Below are 18,663 nucleotides of genomic sequence, written 5' to 3' on the forward strand. Positions count from 1 at the left end.
GTTAGAAGAGGATCTGCCAAGATTCACTGATCCTTTTTTCTTCCTTTAATTATTCCTTAATTTATTTAGGGACTGCTTTATGTAAACTACCAAACTCCCTACTCCTTTGGATATCATATATTCAATGGAGGTGTAGAAATTCGTCCTGGACAAAGGCTCTGCACCTGGATCCTGCAGGGCAGTGGTTGTCCTGGGCCCAAGAAGCAAGGAGTTATAGACACCTGTGGGCTTGGTTTCTCTTGTTGGTTAAAGTCCTGGCAGCACCACATCTCATGTGTGGAAGTCCATTGATTGTATTAGATCGTTAGGAAACTTGATCTTAGGGTTTTGAGGTGGTAACTGTCCTCTAATTTGGAGGTGCCTTACTGGACATCATGGATCCTTTTAATAGAACTGAAACGGTTTCATATCTGCAATGAGATTTGTGTTCCTAAGTGAAAGAGCTGGGAGAAGAATGAGTTGGTCAATGCACTGAATGCAGGTGGTGTTCCCCAGCCGAGGCCCACAAACTCTGATTTATGATTCGGTAGAAACATTTCTGTTATGGCCTAACCCTACTCATGTAGGCATTGTCACTTGCTGTGTGACTAAAACTCCAGGTGCTTTGTTTCTGAGCTGTACTTGTACTTCGAAATCTGTCATGTTGGGAATGGCTGCTTGTTCGTGTATTCTACAACGGATTCCTACACTGGCAGAATAAAGTCACACTTAGAAATTCAAGCATAAAATTTAAAAATAAGTCTCTATTACAAGAAAGAGAATATAACAGCACAAGTCCTCTGAATGAAAAATGCTAATCTGAAATGCAACAAATGTAACAATATGTGACAAAGCCTTTGTCCTTCATTGGTTTACTTTGTTATTGTGAGTTTACCTCTCTTGTTTAATAGTACTACAAATTGCTTTGAATTATATTTTCTTCCCTTTTATTTCCTGTCAGGTGGACTGTAATAAAATACATAACAGAAAAACATACAAATTACGGCATACAGTTACAAGTAACTAGCAAGGGATTGAAATTAATGCTTTTGTTGCTATTTGAAGAAAATGGCAATTTATTTTCATGTTTCACACATTTTGACCATTTTGATTTTTCTTTGAAAGCAGAATATTTCGAATTTGATAGTGTAGAAAAATCCAAAATGAGAATCCTCCTTTTGAGCAGTTGGACACCAAGGAATTGTTTGTCTTCTAGAGTTTTAAACTCTTACTGCTTTGTAATTTCAATGAGAATCACTTCTTCCTTGATTATGGAGCTGTTTGAGATTGGAAAGGCAAAATCACTAAGAATATGTAAATCATTCATTTGAAAACATTTCCTGCATTGTAGTAGTGCTATTAAAAAATTGTTTTTCGTCAGAAGGTAAGGATTCTGAAAACCAAGTCACCCTGATATGATTATGCAGTAGTCAAAAATAACAACAAAACAAAAAAAAACCCCAACCCTACTCTTTTACAAGTTGAAAAGAAAATGTATTTTTACAGTAAAGCATTGCAGATGGATCTGTTTGCAAGCATCAGCTCTCCTTCTAAGTGTCTCTTTCGTGTAAACTTTTGTTATGTTTTGCAACTGGAAAAAAAATTGGAGACGCAAGCATCTAAAGCTTGAAACTCTTCTGGATAAGACACTTCTATATTCTGGGTCAGTAAACGAGATATTAAGGTAATATTTGGTTGCATTTCTGAGGGGATGCACACAACTGTGCCTGTTGCCAAAAGATAGCCCTGCACAGCCACGGTGTTCATGTAGGAAGTACTGTTGTTTGCAACATCTGCTCTTAAACGTACGACAGTTAAATTTGGAGGAGGATGTTTCAAAAGGAGTGCCAAGCCATAGCTTGTAATCTTTTGAAGTGCTAGCATCAAAGGCAATAGAAGAGCCTCTGACTTCAAAGCCTTTCAAGGTCTAATGAAGAAGAGAACTTTGCTATTGGGTGTTCTGCAGAAGGAAGGGTGAGGAGCTCACAAGTGGTGTGTGACTTAGAAAGTGCTCTGCTGAGATGAGGAGCGCTGCCCTGGCCAGGGGAGTGGCGAGAGCAGCCAGTGCTATGGCACGGTAGGAGCGGATCCATGCAGGAAAACACATGGTATTCCTTCTGGGCATGCTTTAGGAGTTTTACTTCGGACTAGTTTTAGTCTTATGGTATGGGTGGAGAGATTATTAGCAGATAGAGGGGCATTGCAGAGTGTGCCTTTTGGGGTGAATTTCTTCCAAAAGGATTCCAGTTTGCACACTCTCAGGCTTTTGCTCACACTCTCAGTCCGCCGTGCGAGCCAAAGCAGAGTCCGTGGGGATGGCTGAGAGATTCCCTTGAAGATGGTGAATCAGTCCCAAGCCCATGTAATTGAAAGCAAGAATACATTTAGAGCATGGGGTAGGGCAACGTCTTTGTGATGCAGGTGTTTACTCTGTGGTGCTGTTATTTTCACGTGGTTGTGAAATGTGACATTTCTTGTGGTTTCTACTATCAAAATACTTGAAGTTGAATATGTCAAAGATTTTACTATTTGAAAGACCTATTTTTCCCACAAATATGATAATATGCTAAATACAATGAAAGGATTCCAGAAACCCAGGGTTAGCTCCCTGGGATTTTTTTTTGCTGTAACTAAGGAAGGAGAACACTTAAAACCTTGCACCTAGGGCAAGAATTTTTAAATTTTACTTAGACATGTTGGCCTGTCAAGGACACTTATATTACCTGGCTTGCTATCATCTTCTGGCTTCCCAGCCGAGATTTTTGCAAGGATGTAAAGCTTAAAGAATTCACTTACTTTTTTTGTTTCTTCCCTACATGTACCTAAACAATTAGGGCAGGGCAGACGTAATACAGAGCTTTTGGGCAAGCTTATCCCAATATAATTACTGATGCTTTCCTTGTTTTCCGGAAGTGCATATCAGAAACATCTAACAAATTACAGTTGGACAGATATAGTCAAGGTCTCAATGTGAGTGGTTCTTTTGGGTAGATTTCACATCATGATACTTAAGATTTTTTTTTTTTTAAAGCATATATAGCATATTCTAAAATCTCTCTCTATTTCTTAAAAATCCACAAAAGAATCACTTTGTCCTTTTAGGTCATTATATGGCTGTTTTGTTGTTGTTGTTTCCTCTTTTTAGCACACTGTAGGTCTGCTGAATAACTGGCATCTTTCAACTAACCTCTGCTGTTCAGTCTCCTGATTTCACCATCCTGTGTATTCCTCCTTACCTACTACATAATAAATTTTACTGATGATGGTTTTTAGAACTTGTATGAAATCCACTACTTCGTTCACATTAGCAGAGTAACCCATCCTTGCTGCCGTGCTTGCTAATCACTGCCTTTCATGTTTTATTTTCCCTTCTATGTTTGTTACTCCAGCAGGTGGTACAAAATGTTATCATCCTTCACTGGCCCGCCTGAATCAGAAGCCTAGTTCTTGTCAGTGGATCCCTGATTTTAACACATCCTTTCTTTCCTTGATCTGTACTTTTAATACCCTCACCAAAAGTACTTCATCTCAATATCAAAACTTCTACCTTTGGTATCTAGTTCCCAAAAGAAAAATAAAAGCTTTCACCCCTTAGCTTACTTATTTGCTAAGATTTGTTTAAATCCCTCAAATGCTGAACACGATCTAAGGCATTTGAATTGAACAAAGGTAATGATCAATGGGTGCAATTCAATCCTCCAAGGCACCTGAAGCGTTTATGTAGGTAAATTGATTGGAAAACAGGTATAGAAGTGGTTGGAATAATGTCAAAAGTGAATTGTAGCTGGGAAATATATAGGAATAGATACCTAAATACTAACTTATTAACAGAGGAAGCACTGGAAGACTTTAGAAGTGGGTTTAGAGTAGGTGAAAAGTAGATTAATAATTAATAGCTGGAGATGGGAAGGTGATATCGACATAGATCTGTCGAGGGAGAGCAGGACTTGGTGATTAGGCTGCAAACAGTGGGAAGGTGTATGAACTCTCAATATCTCTTAAAACAAAAATGATAACCACAATGAAATCATCACAAGATGCTGCGTTTCTAGCTGAAATGAAAGTTCTCAGCCAAGTTGAAGGTGTTTTGTCATGTAATCACATGGTTCATGGACATGGGATAATGAAAAGAACATTAGTATAGCAGAAGCAGATAGGCATAACCTTAATATTTATTTTTTAGAGGAACATTACGTTCTACTCAGGATGTTGTAGCAAGGGAGGTGTTACACAAACAGAAAGTCTCTGCCATGCTTAATGGTAGCACTTATAAAGTGAATTTCAGTAAAAATCAAGTTAGACCAGAAGAAGTGTCTTTGCTCAACCTGAACTAGTCAAACTGCTGCATGAACTACTGAATGAAATGTAATGGTCTGTGTTGGACTGTTCAAGGTAGATGATCCGACTGGCTCTTTTGGCCATTAAAGTCTATGACACTAGGGTTTATTTTAACGTTTGATAAGAATCAATCCTCCAAGCTGCGGAGTCTCCTTGGTTGAGACAGCTGCTCTAGTGCTTTTGGGTAGAATATAGAGGCAATCTAAGTAGACAGACCTAAGAATTAAAAACGTGTGATTCAGGTACACAATGTTCGCGTCTTTGGAGCATCAGTGGTTTGGCCAACTGCAGTTTTCAGAGAAATGGTTGGCTGTAGAATAATACCAGGAAATCTACTGAATGACATTATTTCTATTCTGATCTCTGGTGTTAGAGCATAATTAAAAATAGGTAAAGTTCTTAACATGCTGTAGGTAAAGAATAGTTATAATTGCTGCTGCTATATGATTTTGAATGGAAAAAGGCAGAATCCTTCACACTAGGACTTAGAAAGGAGTTTAGAGGTTTCTTAGACCATCTCTCTGTTAAATCAAGAGGCACTGTTGAAGGTAAGTTTTACCTACAACTGATCACATTTTTCTCTTTAGTTTATTATGTCCTAAGGGATGATTGTAAAACTGCATTTCTCAGGATCTAGTATTAATAGAAATATAATTTTTGACAGTTGAGGGAACTTTTCACTTGCATTTAGATGTTCACCTAAGGTCTTGCTTCTCAGAATTTCATCATTCTTACAGCATATCAAGAATAACAAGTACAAATATCTAAATCAACATACAAATAGGAAAAGTAAATTGTGTTATTTGAATATATGTTTCAAATCAGTTGTAGGGTGTGTAATAAGAGGTATAATAATTGAATAAGTTGGTAGTGCAGCTATAGTAATCTGCTGAGTGCAAGCATATATGAAAGAAGTGCAGTACTCCTCTTCCTGCCTATTTTTACTTAGTATGTTTAGAAATGATCCTCAAAAAAAATATTTATCATCCTTTTAACATTCATTTAAAGAATATTAGAATTTTGTTTTGTAAAAATTTCAAATGTATTATGCAGTGGAAAAATACATTTTAATGTCCTTTTTAATTTAATCCCTGATTTTTGCGGACTTTCTGTCTATTGCCTCTGTATTTTGGCTTAAACTGAATTTTATGAGATATGTAAGGCCTTACCTTGAAACCTCAGGATTTTGCAACTTTGGATTGAAGAATGCCACTTCATTCATTTTCTCTTCAAGCATCAGCTAGGAAAAAAATCCCTACACAATAAAAAATTTTAAAGATCTTCATAGGCCATATGAAACTAACTCCTCTCTTTGCCCTTCTAAAGTTTGCACCAAATGAAGACTGCATACAGATAAAAAAAAATCTAAATAAATTTTATTCTGAATGCATTTGACCAACTTTCTTAGAAGTTCCCCTCTTACACCCAGGAGGCCTCATGACAGTATATTTATGCCAGTTCGAGACGCAATGTTTTTCTTTTGTTTTGGAGCATATGTGAATTGTGCTTCACTTCTGAGGGAAAACCAAACCAACCTTGGTGTCCTTACCAGAAGAAAAATACTAGAATATTCAGCGGGCTTAATTGCTTCCAAACTGAAGGCCAAAGCTAATCTGAAGCACAGCCACCAAACTGGCATACCCACATTGATTATCAAGCAGATTTAATGGGATATTAGCTCTTTTTAACTGTGATATGGGCTCCCAGCACATACCAAGTTAGATTGCAGAGGAGACAAGAGCCACTTGTTTCCTGTGGGTAACTGAAAACTATTTTAAAGCAGTTCACCTGTGTGACACTTACTTAAGGGGCTTAAATACAGATCTGGGAGGGAAAAATCATATCTCTGTATACCATATAGCTGTATAACTGGTTCTGCTAAAGTGCTTTCCATAAATGGTTTTTATGTCTGAAAAAACAATAGCTGTAGTGGTAGCAGACCTTTCATATTTTCGCAAGCAGTGTTCTTGGCACATATTGTTTTATTACATGATAGGTTCAATATTTGTTAACTTATCTTTTGTGCAGAATTTAAAACACATGAAGCCCAGTTCTCAAGGAATGCCACTCTAATCTCTGCAGTAATCCCAGCTGCAAACACTCCCGGTTCAGATCCAGTTTCTCGAAAGGCTAGTTAGTAGGTGATCTTATATTTAAATACATAGCAAACTGCAGAAATGGTTTTTTCCTTATTAGAATTTAGTGCTGTTTCAAAAATTTTACTTCCACCCTCAGCTGTAGTTATCCAGTATTTCTAGGTAATGTTAAAAAAAGGAACTTTTTAAAAAAGCTTTTAATCACATTTAAACTGTTTGAAAAAAATCTGATTTCTTAATTACATTTTCTTATTGAAGTTTCTTACAGTTTCTTACAGTTGGAGCTTATTGCCAGTGATGAAGTTTGTTCTCAAGAAGTTACCTTTTTTCCATCTTACATGGTGTTGAATGCTTAATATATAGCTACACAAGGAGATAATCAAGTTGATTAGGACTAATTGTGTGAACTAAAAATAAGTGGTAAGAATATACTAGAAGTATCTTATTTCCTCTCTCTACTAGTAAGGTTGTTGGCATTCCTTTCAATTCCAGATGTCTAAATATTTTAATTAAAACCAAACAAACATCACCACCCCATGCTATTCCTGGGTACTTTTGAAGAGTTTTAATTTTCAACTGTCTCTGAATGATTGTTTTGGGAATGAAAAGTTGGCTTTTCTCTGTGCTCTAAATAAATAAATGTGTTGAGCGTATCTTCTCAATGTATCACGGTGTTAACGTCTTCATGGTTCACTGTGGTGAGAGTCTAGCATGCAAATCCTTGAATGATGCTTAACCTAAACCTACTCTCTGGAAATGGTTTTTTGCCTGTGTGGATAATTTGCGGTGCTTCACTGAGCAGAATCTGCAGCATGAATTAGCTGTATGGCTGAACTGTGCCTGCGGAGGGAAAATGATTAAAGCCATGGGTTACTCTGCATCTGTTTGTTCTGCCAGGTGGAAGACTGAAGTCTAATAAACCTATACTTCTCAACTAGTCTCTGTGGGATGTTTGTAAGTGACTGGTAAAATCTTAGCTTCCCAGGGGCGAAGAAAGGAGCGTGAGGTTTCTGTTAGCAATCGCTCCTGCTGTTGCTCGTGATTCAGAGCAGTTGTTAGCACTGAAAGGAGTCTGGCCTGGTCCTTGGGGTCACAGGATGGAGTAGGGAAGGGAGGAATAAAAGCATCAATATGTTTATTTTCTGTGTGGATGAACTGGTTGTGGAGTAGTGAGCTAAGCGGGACGTGGGCTGTTGGCTGCATGCATCAAAAAGAGCCATCAGATCCCTAGAAAAACAGAAGGTCTTGTGGGTGACATCTGAGGGACTTTGTTTATAATTCATGGTTGTTAGAAGACAAATATCTCAAAAAAATTTTACTTTATAGATTTTCATTGCTATGAATGCACAGAATCACATTATCAAAAGAATTATGATGTTAAACTTGGTTGTTTAGCACACAAAAAAAAATTAAAATATTAAAAACACCCTTGCCCGTAAGCAAAATAGCATGAAGTGATCATTTCAGGGCATAGCACTCATGATTACAGGTTGCTGTTACTATTCACAGCTACTAATGGATGGGCGATTCCACCCAAAGAGCGTTTTTCCTTTGGCAGGCAGCAGGCCTTTCCATTTGTGCATGCTCTCTCTGAGCAGGGTTTTGGTGGAAAACACTCCCTAGATGGGTTTTTGATGTCAGGTTTGCTCTTTGAAACAGGTTTCAGTGGAATGGAAACATTCAAATGAACTTCATGTTGTTATTGTCTTGTTTTGTGTGGGAAATTGGGAAGAGGGAAATTGTGCACCAGGAATGTGTGAAGACCCGTCTGCTTCCTTCATCGGTCTGCGGGAAGCCGAAGGTTACTTAAAGGATAACTACTCACCAAAGTTGCAGCATTTTGGTCAATAGATGTTATATGAAAGATCATTTTTTTCCCAAAGAAGAACACAATTTCCATGTCTGATCTCCATCGCTATACTGAGATGCCATGTACTGCGGATTGCTTTCCTCTGACTTTGGAGCATCGACAGACTGGAGCATGACCAAAACAAGGCGTCTTTCCCTGAGGGACAAAAAGTGTCTGAATTCATTTAATCTGCTGCTGCTACAACACACTTTTCTCTATGGAAGATGCATGCTGTAAGGAGCACACGGTGCAAAGTGCAAAGAGGTGCAGCACTTGGCATCTTATTCACGTTTGAATGCAAATCAGACAGCAGCTTCCACTGCTCTGCTTAATAAGTAGAGGAAAAAATATACTTTGAAATGATAAGGAAATGGTTGGAGGGTTATAATAAAATTATTATGTGTATTAATTTCTAGAGGAGCGATTGTGGCAGGGTCTCATTGTTCATGGTCTCATTGCACAAGAATAGAGCAAGACAGAATATTTTTTGTCCTCACCAGCTTACAATTTAAATTATGAGATGTTGTGATGAGTGAAGGGAATGTAACAAATATGAGGGGCAGATGATGGAAAAAAAATTGAAAGGACTGTGACCAGAGATGTTTTTACATAGATGCATTCTTGTATAAATTGAAGGTTTGAGATGGGTTGTTAAAGTAAACATGTTAATTATGTCCATAGTCTCAGCTGGCCACTTGCCTATCCAATATGAGCTGGCAATTTTCCATAGCTATTGTGGCAGAAATGGATACTGAGGAAGGATTTGAAATCGATGAATACAAAGCAGGAAAACACAAGAAATCAAATTACATGCTAAATAACTCTGAGCTGAAGTCTGTGCCTCCCTTACTGTCTGAGTTCTCTTGCTGTTCACAAACTTTTCAGGATCTTTTGATGATGCGGAAGCTCTTGTTTGAATAGGGGCCCTCACTTTCTGGCTCTTCGTTTTGCATTATTGATGTGACATTGCAGTGATAACAAAAGGCACAGGAATCTTTGCTGTTCCTTGAAACCAGCTGGGCATTTCTGAATTTTAGGCAGGTGTGCAGGCTGAATTGCAAACTGTTTGCACCTTTCCAGCTGGTGATAACAACCTTAAGGACATTCATTTTAAGGTTTCACCGACGGACATAAATGAAAATGGATCCAACAGCTTGGGTCTGTCGTGCACGGTACCATTTCATAGACTTGATTTCAACTAGCAATGCTAAAGGAGAGTAAGTGTTGTCCCTGTTGCTGATCCGGCCGCTCATTATGTTGAATGTAGAAGGCTGTGAGTGACAGCAGTTCAAAAACCACTGCCTAGGAAAGCTGTATGAACATTTCTGCATCTGCAAAAACAATGCAGTTTCAGTGATACCTGCTTGAAGAAAGGAGAAAGGAGTTTAAGATGCTTAGCTGAGAAGGAGGTCCAGGCAGCAGCAAACACTGACTGCTGATGGAACAAAAGGCAGAACCAGGTGAGAACTCTTCCCGCACCCCCCCCTCCCCGGGATCATTTCCATACATACTACTCCACGTATTGCAGTTCTATTTCATATATGAGTACATGAGAAGGATGCTTTGGTGTCTGACAAGATCTCCATTCATGATGTTGCTCTTCTCAGAATCCAGAAAGCTCTACCTGTTCCCTTGCCTGGGACTTCTGGAGAAAGAACATCCCGGTTATTTGTTTTGTTGTTGTCCAAGTCTCCTTCACTCACCTTCACAATCTTTTTGTCAGCTTATAAAAGACCTTTGTATTAGCCTTTGTGTTTTGTTTTCCAAAGACACACTTCTGCCATGTGAGCGTTTTGGCACGCAGCAACCCTGCTCCCATGTCCAACATCAGTGGCACATGCCGATGGTTTATGGATTGCTCCAAAAGAAATGCTTTAGAGTCAGGTTTCTTTTTGCAGAGCTTGTTCAAGGAAAAAAAATCCACAGTATCTGGCAATTCTAATTTGATAAGAGTAAAAAGACATTGGCTTTGAGTGACACTGGGCTAACTTACATCGTGAGATGACATTTCTAATTTGTCATTTCAGCTATGTTAGTTCTTAGGTGTCAGTTCATAATTATTTATAAAGATTATTTTAACATACTGGGCTTTAGTGCACTAAATTGCATTTATGAGTGATGGCAAGGGCATCTAGAGCCTGGATTTCTTTGCTTGTTTCAATGCAAATAAAAATAAGTAAATATTATGCACACAAACTAGTCATGATTCCTTCTGTTTTGAAAGACCTGTTTGAAAGAAGCTCTGTAATTCAGGTAAGAAATAGTGGAGCTGCTTGCAATCTCTCAATCCCAGCTCTAATTCTCATAGCATAGAATGGCAATAACAAGCTTGATATATGCTTATTGCCTGTTCAGTATATTATTTATTCTGATAGGCAGATCTTAAATTTTCATTGTTATTGCTGCTGCTTTGAAGTCTCTGAGCATTTTGAATTGAGATGAGTGCTTTCTACCTAATGAAGCTAAGTGAGTGAGTCCTATAGCTTCCTAGTCCATATCTCATCCCTGGCAGCTGTAACTGGCCGGATGCTTGGGAAAAGGAAGAGGACAAGTGGGCAGTGATCCTTCTCTGGGCAGTCCATGAATTTTTAAAACAGTTTTTGAAGTAATTTATATTTTTTACCTTCACATGCTTGTGTAACAATAGTTCCCATGATGTGGTTATGTATTATGTGAAAAAACGCTTCCTTTTTGTTATTTTAAACTTGGTGCCTGATTGTATCATGTATGATGAGAGACAGCAACTACCTGTTCTTCTCACCTTCTCAATATAACAGCTCCTAGCTGTCCTTCCTCAGTGATTGCTTTCCTAAACTGGAGAGTCCTCCTGTGATTAATATTTCTGTACATGGATGTTCTTCTATGCCTCTGATATTTCTTCTTCCTATGTCTTTTTTGTATCTACCCCAGACTTCAAGTTGTGTTTTCAGTCCCGGTGCTCCAGAAGCTTGCTCAGTCCCTGTTACAGTGCGGCTAACGAGTCTCACTCCACCCCCAGAGGCACGAGTTCACATCTCGCCTCGAACCTGCATGAAGGCTGCTGCCAGCTGACTTGGCTGAAATTGGTACCTGGTAATTTCGGCTGGGGGTAACCAAAGGCGGCTGGGCACAATGAGGAAAAAATGACTTTCTTGTGTTTTCTTGGCTCCAGAAACTGAGATGCCTCAAACACATCTGCCTGATAAGGATCTGTGCTTGAGACTGACCTGCGTGAGTATTTATTAGGGTGTATAGATCAGTGAATTATCTAGGCAATGCAGTGGAAGCAAGTAATTCTGTAACTAAGAGTTCACAACAGCACATTTTTTTTTTCTAATTTAATCTCTCATATTGTTCTAATATTTACCAACAAAGAAAACAAACATGTCTTGTAACTAGAATATATATGTAGAAGGAGGTAGTAAATTAAACAGTTATAATAGGAAGGATTTTTCATAATATTGTTTTTCATAACAAATCTAAGGCATTTTAAACTTTGTCATACTTCATGATGAATGTTGAGATTAATATAATAACTTCATTTATGTGAAGTATAGTCTAGCCACTCCATAGAGCCCAGAGCGCTCTGTTTCAAACACTTCAAATATCTTCTGCCTCAAGCAAAAGCTTCAGCTGTAGTAAGAAATCTACCACTAAAAAAAAAAAAGTCTATTAAAAAAGAGGCTTAAAAAAAAAAAAGGGAGGAGTGAATTCTGTCTTCACTTTTAGCGCTCAGAGAAAGGATAAATACAGGGCATCTGGGGTTCTGTAAATTGTTACATCTTTTGTTTTCAGAAAATTGGTTGTAGGTGTGACAAACATGATTTATCATCCCTTTGGACTGCATACAGATACTTGATTGATTTCAGTGTTGCAAAAGCCAAAGCAAGCCCCATGCTTTATCACCATACTCCTCTGTGAGGGATCTTGAAGATGAGAATAAATGCCCCGAATATAAACCATTTTTATAATTACTGATCGACCAAAGAATAGGATTGTGTATACATTGTAAACACTTTCTCTTGTTCTGAGCATCACAGATCTCATAGTCTCTAAACAGAGGTATTTAAGGTTCATAAATGTCTCTGTATTTGAACGCTGTGTTTTGTATTCTAGTCTTGTGATTTTACAGCTGAAGTGAAACTCTGGCTTCAGCAAATTTCATACACTAGCTTATGTGCTGCAGCAAACGATTTTGGATTGATGCCATAAAACTAAAAAAAAAAAATAATCATATTTTAATTATTATTTTATAATCATAAGTAGTTATTCACAATTTGTAATATGAAAATTATTACACGGCCAAACAAAGCAACAAAAATATCTTTTGCTTGGCAGATTTGGTTGATTAAGGAGCAAGAAAACTCCTGTTTCTGTTAACGATTTAAATGCAACCTAATCATTTATGACAAACAATATTTGGATACTTGGATATCCAAAATGGGTACTTGGATACTTGATTAATTTCTGACATGATGACTGAACTGTCTTTTCCCCTCTAGATATGTTCCCCTAATATGTTAGGGTTAAAGAGACATGTCTGGAGCTAAGCAAGGAGCATATTTTGTCTCCCGTTCAGCTCTTCCTAGCCATACAAGTTTTTATTTTAGAGAGCTGTCAGTTCAATATATTTCATGAGCACTGAAAACATGCAGAAAACAGTACTCTGGGCACTTTATTAATTTCTTTCTGCCATTTCAGAATTTGTTTTAAAGGAGAGCATTTTTTTATTTTTTTATTTTTTAATAGTACTTTCAGCTTGTTAGAGAAATGGAGACACATAAAGAAATCTATGATCCTTGAGCACGCTCCCAGTTGTTTGGCCTCTACCTTGTGTTTCTGATTTGGAATGGGTGATTGAAGTGTTGCTTTCTATTTCTCCACAGGTAGTTCAGTAAGCAAATGCTTTTGTTCCTGACAAAAAGACTGGAGAAGAATAAAAATTCAGTTTCCTGTGGTTGCTTTTGGAGATTTCAGTTCCAAGGACACAGCATCAAAGAGCCTAAAAAGACACCAAACGAGAAAGTCAAAAAGGCAGAACACTTTTTTGACCTTACCACCTTAAATAACGCCTGAAGTCTATACTGGAGGGAAGGCCTTTCCCTTATCCAGGAACCCCAGCCTTCGCGGAGTGCTTCCTCTGCCTGCTGAAGAGCATCCAGGCTGGGAGCGACCTTGCCTGTGACTGGGGATGCTCTCGTATGCAGGGTCAGTCACTTGCTTTTCCTTTCCAGAGTAGGCATATATTCTTACAGTCTCTACTGATTTGGAAGAAGTCAATTTTCTATTTCCAGAACAGGTTTTATTTCCTCTTCACTGCTGATTAACATACAAAATATACCATTCTCTGCCAGATGTTCTGTCTTTTGCCTCATCCCTTGAATTCTATTTGTAGGGAGAGGTGCACGTTTGGGAACTATCCCATAGTCATTTCTTTTTCTTAAATGATAGGCTAAGAAGCTGTACTAACGGGGATTGCTCAGGAGGTCACACCAACAGTGGCAGCTGTCAGGTTGCACGGTGAGCCACAGATGGTGGCTGAATACAGTCAGAAATAAATGCTTTGTCACAACGGACTGCGGGCAAAACTTACCACTTCTGTGTTCTGCCATACATATTTCTTATTAATGCACAAAAAATGGCATATCTTAGGCATAAGTATAGGTAAAAGCAGTCACTAAACATGATTTTTAATTTGTTTTACTCAATATTTAAAAAATGAAAATACTCTAGGGCCTGGAGGGGGAAAACAGTTTTATCTACCTCCGTTACAAAAGGATACAGAGTGGTTTGCAAAGAGAATAATGAAAATCTGCAGAGTCACATCTTCAGGCTGTGTAAGCAGGTACGGCATTCAGCTTGCATGATAAAGTATGGTAAAAGGGGGCTAGGTGAGTAATCCTGCCAAGAAAAGAAGGTTCACGTCCCAGTAGAGGTAGGTGGAATAGGATTTTGCCTTGGTGAACTGGGAGGTGATGGGAAGACCATTAAGATATGATGAGAAAATGATATGATGAGTCTTGCCTGCTTACCAGAAACTGCCAGAGTTTAATGCCAGATGTGAGCCTAAGGCCAAATACTTCCAGAATTTCAACCTGGTTGCAAACCTCTCTATCCATTTACAGTGACATTTTGGCAGGGCTGAGCCTATACCTAGACTTCTCTGGTCATACCTCTAAAACAGCGTGCTCTCCCTGGGAAGTTGTGGGGAAGGGTGCAAACACACAATTTGCTGTCTAAAGCTCTGAAGTGGTGCAGCTGCAGTAACAGATTTTGCTGTGGACACCAGCTTTTCCCGCTCCATTAATCTCTTCATCTCTCTGTGATGCTTTGAGCTCCTCTTGATGAGCTTGACCATGGAGGCAGGGCTGCACAACTGCCCACGTCGTGCTGGTGGTGGGCAGGGGGCAGCTTCTGACACAAGCAGTCATGTTTCACTTCCATTTCCTCCCAAACTTGAATTACATGATATTTTCTGCATAACAGGAGCAAGTGAAAAATGAAGACCTCTGGTTGCTGGAGTCCGGGGCAAGGCTGGAAAGCTTGTGGTTTTGGTTTTGTATGGAAAGCTGCTAATTTCACAATGTTTTTGCATATGTCTGTTTTTCAACTGAAGTGACAAATTTTAGGAAGAGGTTGACATTATTACGAGTAAAGGAGACTGACTTGCAGGGCTGTTCAAAGGGAGAGGAAAATGCCTTCCTACGAGATGGGGGAATGGGAAGTGACTGATGGAGCCGTGAGCTCCTGTGTGCCAGCAGCGGGCAGAGAAGCCCTGGTGTGGGGTCACACTGGAAATGTTGGGACAAGAGTGAGCGAAATGCATTCGTTTTTCCATCTTAATAAATGTACCAGAGTCATGCTGGCTTAGCAGGCACCACCCCATTGCTGCTGTTAGCACTGACCCACTGAACGTCACCTTTCTTGCCACTCTGCCACCATGCTGCAGAGCCCGGGAGAGTTTGTGTTCAATTCAAGATGTGGCCATGGATTTCCCTGGTGATCTGTGGCAAATTGCCTACCTGCCTCACCTGCAAGGCGGAGGCAACCATCCCTCCTTAACACCGGCTCTGGCCCATTTTTATCAGTCTATACCATGTGGATTGTATCTCCTACTTTGTGTAGTGTATATTGAGAGGGTTGTCTCAGCTGGATCCTCCAAGCTTGCCTGCAATGACAACGAGCAATGATAAAAGTTCTCTTTCCAGGCACTTGATGTGTAAAGATATATTTTACTTGAGCAATAACTTTGGATTATAATAGAAGCAAATACTCCCGGTGGCCTCCTCTAGTATCCTGATGCTAGAAGTTCTGGATGTTTGGGGAACTCCTAGTTGCTAATTCTGTAATGTTTTGCATTTCACATTGGTCCGTGGATGCTAGATTTCCATCTGTCGTTTGATATTACCTTCAAATCTCCTGGGCTTCCTGCAGCTCACCTGGAACTGTTCCCACTCCCCTATCACAACGTATCCTCTGCTTTGCTCCCAGGGTCCACGTGCTCTCTGTGTGTAAGGGCTGCACCATGGTGTACGTAGGAAATGAGAGCTTCCTTCTGACTGCACGGGTGGTGCAGGCTGCCCTTGCCTGGAGTTCACTCTTCTGCTCCGTTGTTCGGTTTAATAGTCAGTTCAGACACAGCCACGAAAAGTCTGTCATGAACAGCTCCATCCCACTCTTTCAGAGTGTGAAAGCCCCTATTTAAGTCATTTGCAGTGTTGTGGGTATTAATTATTTTGAATGTTCTGTTTATCTGTGCTTGTGTTCCTTCCCAGCGCAGCGGGCATGACTGTGTCTGAAGCTTAGGGAAGAGGATCCCAGCTGGATGCTTTTAACCAGCTCAGCTGTTCTGTTTTTTTCCTTTTCCGACACAAAAGCTCTGGAAGTTGGTTAAATACTTCATGAATTTCCTTCGTACCCTAGCGAGACGATGCAGGGACGCGCAGGTCAAAACAAGAGCTAGGCTCGGTGTGTGGGTGCCAGCTTCTCACAAGACATTTCTTTATGCAAATGCAAGATTTAATTACTTAAACTAAGTTTAGTTTACTATCTAAACTAACCTACCAGCTAGCTTTGAGAGATTCGCAAGGCAGCAAGGAAGACTGGTTTGGTATGAACTGGAAAAAATTACAGTGAAGAAGGGCCCCAGAAGGAAAAGTGCAATAATCAAACTGGGACATGACCACCTCCAAGGAGGAAAAGAAAAATAATAGATCTTAACAGATTTGATTGACACGGGCTGTAAGAGAGGGAAGGGGGAACTGGAGATTACCCTTGAGATATGGGGCCAGAAATGCAGTGTTGTGAATGTGACATTTCTAACAAAGAACTGGGGAGAAGACGGAGAATGAATTAAGGTTCTGATTTTATTTGCACTAAGCTTGGGATGTCAGGGAACCTTTCAGAGGGAGCTGCCAGTGAGACAGCACAACCTGCAAATGTGAAAGGAATTCAGTTTTTTAATGGCTGGAAAATTTCTGAGCCTTAATGAGATGGCAGCAAGGTTGTTATTTATGATGTCTCTGGTGCATAGTTCAAAAGAAACTGGAACACAGCTATGAATTCACTGCACTTAGAGGGAAAGAAGGAAAAAAGCTAAAAAAAAAAAAAAAAAAAAAAAAGCAGCCATCTAGCTTCCTAAAATGAAGCCCTGGGGGCTGTTGGCAGAGCTTGCAATGCGTGATCCTGCATTTTGCTTATTTTGTTAGGAAAGGTTGAGACTGGTTGTCATCCTGCAGACTGCATGATGTACCCAAACTCAGCTTTGGTCAGTCTTGCTTTCCCCTGCCCAACGAGCACTCGGGACATTTTATAGGTTTAACTGGGTTTGCATTTCTCTTTGGTGACTCCTGAGCACTGTAGATATGGCACCAATTTGTCCTTTTTCTCCAGCCCTGCTTGACATCTGTTTTGCTCAGTGGGACAACAGGAGGTTTAAAACGGAATAAAATTGGGTAAAGTGCCAAGGCACCAATAATAAATACAGGAAAGAACAAAACTTTCAGATATAACTCATGAAAAGGTGCGGTGGAGAGGAGGGAAACGCAGCTGTATTTTTGGATGGAAATCCTGACAGGTCTATCTGTCAAGATGAAATCTCACATTACACAGTGTTTGTAGTCCAGAGATTCCCCTAATTGCTTTGCTGAAATCCTTACAAATTGATTTGCAGATTACATTGAAATAATTTTTCTCTCTACCGAAATGTTGTTCTTGCTAATAATGGACATTTTGAAATAGGAAATGAATAATGTGCAAGCAGTTTGAAATTTTAAAGGTGAGTTCATGGAAGCAGAATGTAATCTGCCAAGCAGAAGTGAGGTTGTTACCTGCACTCCTCTGATAAATGTCGCGGGGCGTTTAGTGACTGTGAGAGGGTAGGTCTTTGTGGTGAACTCATCCTTGTGGATTTGAATCGATTTTGATGTATTTGCACCAGCATTTGTCATATCACGGATTGAAATTCATTGCCCTGCAGTCTTTGGGCAGGCCTTCCTCATTCCTGTCAGGGTTTGCTAACATCATGCTAATTGCTTTCTTACTGCCAGAATGGGGAGGATGATGGGTTTTTTGGGTTTTTCTACACAGCTTCCTGGAGGAGGACCTGCTGTGCAGGGTCTGGAGGAACCCGCTGCTCTCTGACCTCCACCAAAAGCTCTTCAGAGAAGTCCTATGGGAAGTAAACACAGTTAGTTATGATTTTAAAAGCTCCAAACATCCAAATCTTTTTATACAGCATGTGTACTAAGCTATTGGCACCTATTGAAAGCGTGCTACTTTATAAAATGCATTTCAGGAGACCAAACTTTTTTCACAATTTCCAGTAAATAATTAGAAAGCTACCTAAACCACTTAACTAGGCACAAAATATTTCAACTTTAAGGAAATGGAGGTGTAAAAGCCTCAGATATTGCTTGCATTAGAGAGATGGGCTGTTGAGCTTTTTAATAACAGCAACATCAACAAGACTCCAAATATAAATAATTAGTTGAATTTGCAGACACTTGGCTGAATTGCAAATTTAATATAATTTCATTGATTGTCCCCACAGCTAATACACATTTATATTTATTTGAGCAGAGGAGGGGGAGAGAGCAGAGCTGGGCAGCCCTTACCTTAAAGTAAATCAGATTGATTTTCACTTAACTTTCTCAAGGAGTGCTGAATAGTTTAACAGGAATTGTACCCCAGTGATTATGATGAGAAAATAATTGCACTATTAAAAATAATCACTGCCTGGGATTTATAGCTGAGCATTTGCTTTACGTGTGCATATAAAATGTTCTGAACAACAGAAACGGCCATGTAATTATAGGTATTTAAGTGCTGTTATAATGAAACAATTGCTTAAATGTGAAATCGGACTTTACAATGTTTAAAAGGGTATATATTTATTCTCGTAATACTTTATGATAATTTTAT

Source organism: Calonectris borealis, chromosome 3 (assembly GCF_964195595.1).
Source record: "Calonectris borealis chromosome 3, bCalBor7.hap1.2, whole genome shotgun sequence".
Classification (NCBI taxonomy): Eukaryota; Metazoa; Chordata; class Aves; order Procellariiformes; family Procellariidae; genus Calonectris; species Calonectris borealis.